General features: G+C 42.4%; 1 long non-coding RNA gene across 1 annotated transcript in view; it reads right to left on the reverse strand.

Moving 5' to 3' along the window:
• Positions 1-4,743: 4,743 nt before the first annotated feature.
• The window catches only part of LOC105486584 (uncharacterized), a 33,498-nt gene continuing 25,225 nt past the window's right edge, over positions 4,744-13,016 (reverse strand). Inside the window, exons 3-4 of the long non-coding RNA XR_011608008.1 lie at positions 5,938-6,143; positions 4,744-5,002 (exon numbers count right to left, since the gene is read on the reverse strand). This is a non-coding gene — a long non-coding RNA (uncharacterized lncRNA). The remainder of the gene's footprint in view (positions 5,003-5,937; positions 6,144-13,016) is intronic.

The raw sequence follows: 13,016 nt of genomic DNA on the forward strand, positions 1-13,016 counted from the left end.
CATCGTGACATTATGCTTCCCTCCCGTCTCACCGGAAGGGAGTTTAAACATCAGAACTGGGCTGCTTTGGTTTCTCACAGACAAGGCAATTCATTGGAGTGTTGAATCATGTCAGAACCTTCCAGACCCCTGGAATTTGCTCCCCTGCCCAGGTCTTATCCCACAGAACCTGGGCTGCGCTCTCTGTCCTCACAGCAGGCCTCCTCAGCCCTGTCTGACTGGAGGTCATGGCATCTTGCCCACCTGGGTCGGGACTCCCTACTCTGGTTCGGTTCTTCCCAACCCACCCTCAGCACAGCACTGCCAGTTTTAACTCTCATGTTTGGGACACAGAAAGGGTTATTTCTAAGAAGGCTGGAAAAGAGGCTCCTGCAGATGGCGTCCAAGACAAAGAAGACTATTGAATCCTGCTGATTTCAGTCTGCCTGTATATTCCCTGAGAAGTGACAGAGGAGGAAGCCTACCTTTAAGTTACCAATTGTTACTTACTATATATCTGATTACCTGCTCCCCCATCCTCCCTTCTCTGTATCAGTGTGCTAGGGCTGTGTAACAAACACCAGGCTGGGTGGCTGACACACAGAAGTTTGTGTTTCACAGTTGTGGAGGATGGAAGTCCAAGATCAAGATGTTGCCAGGGCTGTTTTCCTGAAGCCTGTCTCCATGACTTACAGATGCCATCTCTTCCCTGTGGCTTCACATCCTCTTCCCTCTACAACTGTCTGTCTCTGTGTCCAAATTTCTCCTTTTTATGAGGACACCCGTTATATTGGATTAGGACCCACCCAATGACCTCATCTTAACTTGATTGACACTGTAAACACATTGTTTCTGAATAAGGTCACATTTTGAGGTGGTGGGGGTGAGGATTCCAGCGTATCTCTTCTGGAGACACAGTGCAACCCAAAACACCATGCTCCCCACCAGAAAGGCTGATGCTGGCCCTGACGCTTACTTCCCCACCTATATTCTCCCTGATCTCCAGTCCTTTCCCAGCCCCCAACTCTTTACTAGATCTTCAAAATGCCTCCTAATCAAAATTTTTAATTTAAAAAACCACCTAGCCAGTGTTTGATAGGCTGAACCAATTCCCTACATGACGACCCAGGGCAGAGCAGTGCTGGGATCTATCTCCGGCTTGGGTGACTGGGAAGGAAGCCCAGGGCAAGTATGAGAGTGAAAGCCATGAACAAACCTGGAAGGACCCGGGGTACTGAGCTTGGCAGACACAAGGTGTGTCTAGAGAGGGTCTCAATGGGTCAGAAGTTATGTGGCTGGTAGCCAGAAAACGCAAGACAGGGAGAGAGGTTGCACTGCAGCACACGGGTCCCTCTATTTCCCTGTGTGGTGAAATATCATGGTGCACCACACACACATGGATTCCTGTGTTCTGCAGCACACATTTCTGCAATGTGAAGAAAAGACCCCAGATCTTTTGCCACTTCATCTTTTGCTCATGGTGTCAGAGCCATGGTGATACAGACAGGCCACCTGGCTGAGAAGATGGAGCTCACAGGGCCCTTCCCATGGCTGGATGGTGGCTTTCCTTTCCTCTGCAACCGTGCAAACCATGTCCCTCAGTCCTCTGGACTCTCTTGCCCTTGCTGCAGAAGGCTAGCCTCTTCTCCTGCTCTGTAGAGAACAGGGAAACCATTGGGAAGGGACTTCGTTAACGTCTTGACAGACTTTCCAATATCTATGTCCATCTCAGGCCTCCCATTCAGCTTCAGAACCCGTCCTCTACATTTTCTCTGAAACAATTCCTTAATGATTATCTTTTCTCCCTCCTCATCTAAACCTCTTCCTCTCAACTGAATCTTTCCCATGCATTAGCCTGTAAGCACTCTCACATCTCTCTCTAAACTGCACCCAGAACCCCCTACCCAGCAATTCCTCCCAAACTGTCCATCTACCCCTCTCCATTTTTCAGTTCCCACAATCAAATTTATTACACAGCACCTACCTTTGCTGTCTGTTCTCATTTCTTACAAGAAATATGACTGAATAGGAAATATTGTCTATGAGCGTGATATCACAGAGGGAGAGTTCTAGACCAATCTCAGTCTTCAGAACCTCGTCCAGAGAGAGGGGTCCTGGGTGGGCCTCCTCTTTCCCCCTTGCTCTCTTTCCAAATGTGATGTGATCCTGGCAAGGCCACACACTGGATGAAGCACAGAGGCCCCCATGTCCTCTGTGATGCTTGTGGACTCTTGTCTTTGACCTTGCTCTCCTACTCCTCACCATGGAGTAGCCCCAGCTATGTTTTGGTTTAAAGGGAAGTGCTCTGTTCTGTGGGAAACCAAAAGTTGTGAACTGGCTTTCCTGAGCAATCCTGAGTGGTCTGGATGCTGCAGAATCCCCTGGACCCAGCAAAACTGATCAATCTACAGGGAAATTAAAAAGCCAGGATCCCCAGACAGAACCCCACACCAGAGAAGCATCAGGGTTTGGGGAGGTCTGGGAAGCCAAACCAAAGATGAACCCTTAGCCATGGCTGCATTTTCCACTGGGGAACCCCTTCCTCTGAAATGAGAGAAGAGAACGTTGGAAGCTCATCCATGAACATGTGCCTGGTCCTGCCTGACTTTGAGAAACACTGGAGAGAACAGATTCACCATGACTTTCCTATCCAGGTGAGCCCATAAGCCTATTTCTCTCAATATTCACTCAGACTCATTGCAGCCAGAGGTGTATGCTCCAAGTTAGGGCTTCTGAAAGCAAATATCACAAGCATTTGCCCTGTTGTTCTTTTCTTTTCCTTATTGCTGAGTCTTACCCCCAGAAGTCCTGTATCAGCTCAGCAATACAGACTTTAAAGTAGATCCACTCTTAAACCAGGCCAAAGGATGGATATTGGTCCTAGTTTTAAAGACCTTTCCTGTTGCCCATGTGCATCAGGGCTCCTATGTCCCCAGCCAACCCATGCAGCCCATAATAGAATCCCAGGGTAAGGGGAACACTATGTTTTAACTTTTAAGTTTTCTTAAGGGCACAAAGTAACTTCACCCATGGTCTCCAGTGAAGTCCCATAAACCCTCTTGCCTTTTCTTCTAGGCTGGATATTTCCAGCCTCTTAATCATTTCTGGGTCCATTCCCAAGGCTTCCCCTGGCTTCTCTCAATCTCTCCTAAAAGCCTTGCTTTTGCACTAAATAAAAGGCAAGCTGAAACATTCCCTGGACCCAGAAGGCTCTGGCTTTGTATGGCCTGCAATTTTTCAAGATTGAAAAAATAATGATAATAAAAAGCCAAAAACTTTCTGTGAGAAATGAGTCAGAGGCATTAAAGTAACTCCCCACGCAGTGATTTTTGTCTCCATGGGCTTGATACCTTGAATCTCCTTTAGGCTTTTCATATACTGAGGAAAGGTCTGAAATGTTAATGCCTCTGGATCCTGCTATGGTTTACAGAAAGCACCTTTGCTTTCAAAAGCTTCTGTGTTAATCAAAGGTGATTAAAACCAGGTCCCTGCCGAGGGCGTTCTTTCACAGCTCTGAAGAAGTAAGGAAAAGCAGAGATGATTATCTGGCCAGCTCATCAGAGATGTGCTCCTTTCTATAAAAATATACATGCTGACAAAACAAGAGCTGTGGATTTACAATTTGTCTGATTTGATCACCTTTCAGCACAGGGAAACCTGGCTTGTATATCCCATTAGAGAGGCTGCCATGAGGCCTGTCCATGGAAGACAAGGCCCAGCCTGGGACTCAGGACCAGAGATCAAACTCTAGTGTCATTTTGAATGTCACCTTCAAAATCCACCTTGAATGTTGCAGCCCCCCAGGCAGAAGTGGTCCCCTATTCTCTGTACTACTGCAACCCCTTGGTTGGCCTTTTTGCAGGACGGGGTCTGTTGTGGTATATGTGTCTGTCCTAGACCGTGAGTTCCTTGTATCATCAGTAAGAGTCCATGCAACCTTTTCAGATTTGCTACCCACTTCTCCCTGGACAGCCAGGAGGCTGCTCTTTGTTTTAAAGACACATGAAATAGAAAGAATCAGTATCTTCACTTCTGTATAGACACAGCCATACTCTTCCAGGCTATTAAAAAGGCAATTAATTGTAAGACTGATGCAAGGGGCACCTTTCTTCATGGGTAGGGCTCAATCAAAGAAGCCTATGGAGCCAGAAGACTCATGGAAGCCAGAGAAGTGGGGATATGCTAATGGCGGCAGCTTCAGCTTTCTTATCACACTTACACTCATTCCCAGAAAGACCTTAGGAAAGAATGTTTTCAACCTTATTAGAGATCAAAAACATGCACATTAACATTATAGATGCTACTTGCTCTCTATAAAATCAGCAAAAGTTTTTTTCAGAATAATGAACAATTTTGATGAGACCAAGATCTGACGGTTACTCTCATACAGTAGTCTGTGTGTGGCAGAGAGGGCGGTGCATGCATTGGTACACATTTTCTGAAAAGCAGGATATTTTTGAGGAAAGTATCCAGAGTTATAAACAAAGATATATGCTTTAATATGTGTCCTGAAGCTCTATTTTAAAAAATATAAATTGAAAACAAACCCAAAGATGTAACTAGAGTGATGACATGTTAGTGTATGCTAAGCAATGCAGCAGTAACAAGTAAACGTCGAAATTTCAGTACTCAACACACAAAGATTCATTTCTCACTTAATGTCTGATGTAGTTTGGGCATCTCTAAGCAGATTTCTCCCAAGCAGTGACTCTTAGATCCAGGCTGCTCCCAACCTGTGGTTCTGTCACCAACAGTTTCCGTTTGAGGACAGATACATCAGGCAGAGAAGTAGCATCCATAACTTCTGTCCACAACCAATGTCCAGAACTCAAACTGCAAGGGAGATTTGGAAATGAAGGCTTACCAAGTGCTCAGAGAGAGGAAATGGTATGGAGAATCTGTGGCATTGACTCTACCACCAATGGCTGAGTGAAACATCACACGTTCATACAAGGCAGCATTGTGCAGCCATTAAAAGTCTGATCCCAAAGAGTATTTAATGAGATGTAAACATCTTCACAACCTATCATGGTAAGGAAAACAGGGAGGTCATGATAAATAACTATAACTGTGCATTTTTGTTACAGTTCCAAAACTGTAACAAACATGCATATTGTTTCAAATTGTTCCCAAAACATGCAAACATGTATATGTGTATGTACACCCTCGACACCAGCATGTTAACTGGGCTATTTCTAGGTTGACATGAATTTTTCTTCTTCACTCTTTACCAACTTTTCCCCCAATTTTTCTTTAATGAGCACATATCATTCTCCAAATAAAAAAAAATAAGTAAAAGTTATCCGTTAAAAGTGTAGTTGATATGTACGCTACATATCACACATGTAACCAGTAACAATAATCAAACATCTGTGAGGCAACTCTTGCTGTGATAGATCAATCTCAATTCCTAGACCAGGGCTGGAGGACTTTGCAAAGAACTCCTGCAGCTCCATGAGAAGCCCTGCGGAAGTGAGGCATTGTAGTGATGAGAGTATTTGTACTGGGGACAGAAGAGTTTTAGGAAGAACTGATAGGGTGATATCCTGGCAAGAACACTAGCCTCGGAGGTGGAGGATGAGGGCTCTTTTCCACACTTTCACATTTATTATGGCCTCTCAGAGAGGGAACTTTACCTCTAAGTTTTTTCTCCAGGGTTGCCACGAATAAATAAAAGTTTTCCCAAAATGCGTTCTGAAGGTATTCAGTGATAAAAGCATTCCATAATGTAGGGATAAACTGGAATAAGTCAAGTGGCAGACTACTGCAGGGCTTCCTGGGGCTCTGAATACACTAATGTGTTTCCTAAGTCTCCCAGAATTGTATATGCTATGAGCATTTTCCAAATTCCTTGACCAAGAAACCTCTACTTAGAAACATTCCATGGAGTCAGAAGTCTACTAAGCACTACAGAAAATTGTTCATTTACTGAGACACTTATATAATAAATATGTGTACCTTTATCAGGTTCTGTGAGGATTTGTCAATTCTGCATTGTTTAAGGGTATTTCATAGAACTAGGAGGTCACATGGCAGGGTCTCAGCTTGAGCCTGTGCTGTGTTTGCTCCATGATTCAGCCTTAGCATGTCTGGAGGATGACAGAGATGGGCTGTTGGGACAGTCTTCATAAAGCATCATGGATCCTCCTGGGATGAGCCTTGTCCTAAGGAAAAAATGGGGGAAATTTATAGGCTCAGGGTGACTTAGAAGACAACATGGTATCTTTCACTAGGATTATCCTGTAGTTCCTAGAATCCACCTGAATCTTAGGACAAAGACTTGCAATAAAGCCATGTGCTGACTGAACGGGAGGAGACATGGTAAGCAGGAGGCATGAGCGACATTGATTCCAGCTGTTTCACATGGTGGGACAGATCATAGGCGTCAGAAGAGACTGTGGGGAAAAGAAAGAGATCAGCCTGTTACTGTGTCTATATAGAAAGAAGTAGACATAAGAGACTCCATTTTGTTCTGTATTTGTGATGCTGTTAATCTGTGACCCTACCCCCAACCTTGTCCTTTGCAAGAGACATGTGTTGCGGTGACTCAAAGTTTAATGGATTTTGGGCTATGCAGAATGTGTCTTTGTTAAACAAAATGCCTGAAGGTAGCTTGCTGGTTAAAAGTTATCACCATTCTCTTAATTTCAACTACCCAGAGACACGTACACGGCCAAAGGTCGCAGGGACCTCTGCCTAGGAAAGCTAGGTATTGTCTAAGGTTTCTCCCCATGTGATAGACTGAAACTATGCTGCCAAAAGGTTTATGGAGATGTTTACATATGCATCTCAAGGCACAGCATTGTCCTTTGAACTTATTCATGTCACAGAGGTTTTTGTTCATATGTCTTACTGCCGATTTCCTCTTTTTTCTTTGATCCTATTGTCCTGCCACTCCCCTGTCTTTAAGATGGTAAAGATAATTATCAATAAATACTAAGGGAACTCAGAGACCGGGGCCGGCGTGGGTCCTCTGTAAGCTGAGCGCCGGTCCCCTGGGCCCCGCTTTTCTTTCTCTATACTTTGTCTCTGTGTCTTATTTCTTTTCTCAAGTCTCTCGTTCCACCTTACGAGAAACACCCACAGGTGTGGAGGGGCAGGCCACCCCTTCAGAGACAGGGAAGAGCAGGTACTACACAGTGGCCCAGAAAATGCATGAGTCACACCTGGGGCTCCCAGACTATAAGGAAGGGGATGGAAGAAGATAGGAACTTCTGTATAATGGGAAAGAGCAGAACCGTGGACACGTGGTTTTCTGACTCTCTTCATCACTTACAGCCACCTCTGCTGGGGTGGCTCTAGGAACACAGTGAGAGTCAGAGTTCTCAACAATAACTCTTCTTGTTCTCTTCATATGTTCTTAAGTATAAGGACATATGGAAGTCTCTAGTATAGCATCTGGAACACAACAGCTATAAACTAAAATGACTGCCGGGACCTGGCAGGCAACATGAGCACAGCGGAGAGGGAGGTGGGGGGTGGAGACTGTGGCAAATTAGAAGGCATTTGCGCTCTTCTGAAAGAAAGCATGGACTCACCTCTAGCAAATTGCTGTTATGCAATAATTTGGGCCCATTGATGTCAGGTCTTCCAATTGTTCAAGAAATTCAGAAATTTGGATATTTTTAAATGAAAATGTATCTGTGGCCTGAATTTCATCAGTTTCCGCTGTGAGTTTCTACTTGCTCAGCCAAACACCTAGAGTCATGTTTTACCTTTCTGTTTCACACTCCACACAATCCATCAGCAGAGAGCCTTCCATTTCTATTTCCAAACACTTCCCAAACCTGACCACTCATTGTCACCTGTACCCTGGTCCAGTCCTGTCACCTCTCCCAGAATTTCTGCAGTAACCTCCTCACTGGCGTCTTTGATTCCACACTTGGCTCCATAAACTCTGCACTCCACAGAACCCCAGAGAGAACTTAACACAAAAAATGGGTCACATTACCTGTTACTCAAAAGTCTCAGTGGTTTCGCATTAGATGCACAAAGTCAGTGTACTTAGAGCTTTCAGTAAGGTCTCCATCCCAGTCTGCCCTCCCTACTCCACCCCAGGCCCCCATCCACCACCTCCCCCACTCATTTTCTACTACTCTGCTCCTTGCACACCTTGCTTCAGTCAATGGTCTCCTTTCTGAACCTCTGACACCCCAGGAATGCCCCAGCTCAGGGAGTTGATGCTGGCTGTTTCTCCTACCACGAATACCCCTGGCCCAGACATCTACGGGGCTTCCTCCCCCACCTCCTTCAGATCCTTGCTCAATGCCCTCTTCTCGGTGAGGAGTTCTCTGAGTAACCTATTTAAAGCTTCAGCCCCCTCCAACCTCCTCCATATCTCCTTTCCTGACTTGCTTTTCTCTTAACACGTATCATCACCTGATATACTTTACATTTATCTAATTTATTTCTTTATGCTATGACTCCTAAAAATAAGAATGCCACCTATAGTTCCAGATACCTGGGAACTGAGGCAGGAGGATAGCTTGAGCCCAGAACTTTGAGATCAGCCTGGGCAACATAGCAAGAACCTATCTCTAAAATAAAATAAATTATTGAGGGGAATATTGAGGCATAGAGAGGCTAAGCAAGTGTTCAGAGTCCGATGGGGCACACATAAGGTTCATCTTCCCGTGTTCTGACCTAATTTGAGTGAATACCTGAACTTGTGAGGCCTTTCAGGATGTGCTTCTGCTTCAGAAATAAATAAATAAATAAATGATTTCCACAAATCTTTGCTTTTCTGCACCAACTATGTCTAAAACATAAGCGGACTTTAGAAGATAACCGTAATGATGGACAAGTCCCAGGTGGAGACAATTAACCTTTTAAAATCCTGTCAGTCCAGGTGGCTCCAGGCCAAGGCACTTCATCTTCATTCACCAAAATAGTATGATGGATAAGGAGTGCCTGTACCCAAAAGACAGACGGTTGAGATGCTTTGAGATGCTGGGTTATACCCTCATGTCACCTTTTAAGAAGAACCAGCTGAAGACAAGAGGGACTTCTTTGAAATTATTTTCCCTACGCAAAGTGGACTCTCCAGGTCCCCTTTAGGCTGTGGCTAGTGGGTTCATTTAATGTGGAACAGACTCAGATGATGACAATGTGAGGTTTTAGGGCTATCACTTCCTTGGGATTGTCATCTTGCCCAGGGAAAACAGCTGCATTCAGATAGTCCTAAAGTCAGTGTGATCCACTGCCTCTGGGTCCTACCTCTACAACTTAGTTTTCTTATGCTCTTTTAGAGAAATATAAGCATGTAAACTTGCTCCAAAGAACAGATTGAGAAGTCACAGCTTTTGTGTTCCTACTGAATACTCTCCCAGAACCTCAAAATATGGACAGAGGATCAATGGAGCGCTATACTTAGTAGCTGTGGGCCACATAGGAGGCCACTCAAAGTGCAACTGAGAAGCAAAATAGATCATCCAAGTTAAAGACATTGGGGCACAGGGAAGAAAGATAAAATTTTACTTGATTAAATCAGCAAACTAAAAAAGAAAAGGTAATCACTGCAAAGCACAAAGGTAGTAAACAAAATGGAAGAAATGCATTGTTTTATAGCAGGATTTGGAGTCATTGTGAATGGGCTGAATTTCCTCACTCAAAAGTAAAGAAATTCAGTTAGGATAAAAGCAAAACTGAGCAGTAAACTGTTTTAAAAACACACACACACACACACACACATTAAAAACAAAATGATAGAGGCTCTACCAAGGGGGCGTAGCTGTACATATTAAACTATTCCTCCTGCTGAGTATAGTTAAAAATCTGGACTTTATTTTTTAAAAAATTAGAAGACTGAAGAGTAAATAGAAAAAAGGCAGACCAGTTAGAGACCTCAGAATCCAACAAATGATATAATGGTGAGTTCTATGAATTTTCTTCTGGCCTCATATATTCCAGACTAGGTATTAGAGAAGCTAATGACCCGGAAATGCCAACAGATACAGACAAAAATAGCACTCCCAATCCTCCACAAGAAAAAGCTGTTTACTTTAGCCAAGGGACCAGGAATTGTACAGCCTCACAAGACAGAAAAGTTTTAGACAATAACCATTCTATTCCAGCAGAACACCACAGGAAAAAACCTGCAGCCCCACTTTTATCCCACTAGCAAAGGCTGGGTAGAGAGCTTGCACTTCCACTCTTGCCAGAGAGTAAAGGGGCTCCCTCAAACCTGCCCAAGTTTTCCTAAGTCAAGAAGACTAAGTGTGGAGGCTGGAATTTCATCTTTGCTAAGCAGTAATGGGTTCCCTCCCACCTCCCACAGTGTCTCTAGACACCTTGTCAGAAGCCTCAACTTCAATGCCCACCCAGTAGTAAAGAGATACCCTTTCCACTCATGGCTAAGATGTCATCAGAGGAGACCTGCTAAAACACAAGATTTAATCAGTATCCAAAGTCTTGCAGCATAATAGCTAAGGTGTCCGGGATTCAATTAAACATACCAGGATCCAAGAAGATCTCAATTTGAATGAGAAAAGATCATTAACAAATTACAACATCAAGATGACACAGATGTTGGAATATTTCCGACAAGGATTTCAAAGCAGGCACCACAAAAATGTTTCAAGGAGCAAAGATAAAGATGTTTGGAAAAGAATAGAAAATTATAGCAAAGAGGCTGGGTGCGGTGGCTCACCCCTGTAATCCCGGCGCTTTGGGAGGCTGAGGTGGATGGATCACAAGGTCAGGAGTTCAAGACCAGCCTGGCCAATATGGTGAAACCCCGTCTCTACTAACAATACAAAAAAAATTAGCCGGACGTGGTGGTGCATGCCTGTGATACCAGCTACTCGGGAGGCTGAGACAGGAGGAGTGCTTGAATCCAGGAGGCAGAGGTTGCAGTGAGCTGAGATCTCAACACTGCAATACCAGCCTGGGCAACAGAACGAGACTGTCCCCCCCACCAAAAAAGAAAAGAAAATTATAACAAAGAAATAAAAGATATGAATAAGAACAAAATAGGAATTTTAGAATTAAAAAATGCAAAAGCAGAAAGAAAAACTCAATGGATGAACTCAACAGCAGAATGAAGAAAAGGGAGGAAAGAATCAGTAAACTTGAAAATAAAATAGAATATACCCGACAAAGGAAAGAACAACAGAAAGAAGATACATTAAAGATATATATTTATATTTAACATATATATACCTGATGTCTTTTATGTATAAACTCAGGGACATGTGGAACTATAACTAAGGGTCTAACATTTGTGTCACTGAAGTCCCCAAAGGAAAGGAGAACAGGAGTGGAGGCTGAAAAAGTATTCAAAATATAATGTCAGAAAATTTCCAAATTTGGAAATATATATAAATTTACATATTCAAGAGGCTGAGAAAACCATAAGCAGAATAAAACCAAAGAAATTTATACTAAAATATATCATAGTCAAATTTCTGAAAACTAAAGACAAGGAAAAATTTTTCAAAGTAGTCAGAGGGAAAGAATAACTTAACCACAGCATAAAAACATCTCAAAGAACAAAAGATTTCTCTTCAGAAACCACGGGGGCAAGAAGGAAGAGGCACATTTTTCAAGTGCTGAAAGAAAAGAGCTGTCAGCTCAGAATTCTATATCCAGTGAAAAAATATCATTCAGGGGATAAGGGGAAATCAAGACATTCTCTGATAAAGTAAAACCAAGAAAATCTGTCACCAGCAGACCTACCGTAAATGTCTAAAGGAAGTTCATTAAACAGAAAGGAATTCATAAAAGAAGGGTACAGGAACATCAGGAAGAAAGAATGAATGACAGAAAAAGCAAAAATACGGGTAAATACAACAGACTTTACTCCTCTTAAATTTCCTAATGTATGTTTGACCACTGGAGCAAAACTTGTAATAATGTCTGTATAGCTCCCAACACATGTAGAGGAAATATTAAAGATGATTATATTAAGAATGGGGGAGGGTAAAGGGGCATAAGAGTAGGTAAGTGTTCTAATTCATTCAGACTGCTACAATGTCAACCCAAATGGGCTGTGATAAGTTACGTACATATAATTTACATAAGTAATCACTAAAAAGATATGCAAGGAGATACATTGGAAAACACTAAGTCAAAATGGAATTCTAAAAATATTTAAGCCTCTCACAGGAAGTGAATAAAAAGAAAACATAAAGACAAGCAACCAAAATAATCAGAAAATGAAAAATAAAATGGTAGATAACCTCAATATTATATTATATTGATCAAATAACAGATCAATAACTATTGAACACGTAAATAGTCTAAACACACCAAATGAAAAGCAGAAACAGAGACTGACAGGGTGGATTAAAGCAAAAATATGACCCAACTATACATAGTTTAAAAAACAAACAAGCAAAAATATTTCAGATATAACTTTTAAAAGAAAAACCTTAGATAAATTAAATTTAACAGAGTTTAATTGAGCAAAAAAAAAAAAAAAGATTCACGGAGAGGGGACCACTGAGGACTAGAAGTTTAGAAATAAAGAACATCTACAAAGTATCCACAGCTATTATACTTAACAGTGAAAGACTAAGTGCTTGCACCTAAGCTCTAGAACAAGACAAGGATGTCCACTCTCACCACTGTCATTCAGCATAGTACTAGAAAATCCAGCCAGCACAATGAGAAATGAAAAGAAACTAAAAGGCACATAGGTTGGAAAGAAAAACTTTCAATACTGGGAGATGACATAATAGTCTACATGGAAAATTCCAAGAAATTTACAAACCAACCAACCAACCTAGAATAAGTAAGTTCAGCAAGGTCACAGGATAAAAGACCAATACGCAAAAATAAATATGTATGCATATGTACACATGTGTGTATGTGTGTGTGAGAGAGAGAGTGCTCTATATATGCTTTAAAATATAAAGGTTGGTTCTAGAACACTAACGATGTTAAAATAATTAAATGGGGAGGCCATTAGACTGAGGTGGCTCCTATGTCCTGGGTTTCTATATAAACAAACCACTGAAACCTAACTCAGACTCGTTTCCTATATATGACTAATTTTTTAAAAATTAAACTTAAGCTCAGCCCACCACCAGCCAACT

The sequence above is a fragment of the Macaca nemestrina genome, chromosome 9 (assembly GCF_043159975.1).
Source record: "Macaca nemestrina isolate mMacNem1 chromosome 9, mMacNem.hap1, whole genome shotgun sequence".
Classification (NCBI taxonomy): domain Eukaryota; kingdom Metazoa; phylum Chordata; class Mammalia; order Primates; family Cercopithecidae; genus Macaca; species Macaca nemestrina.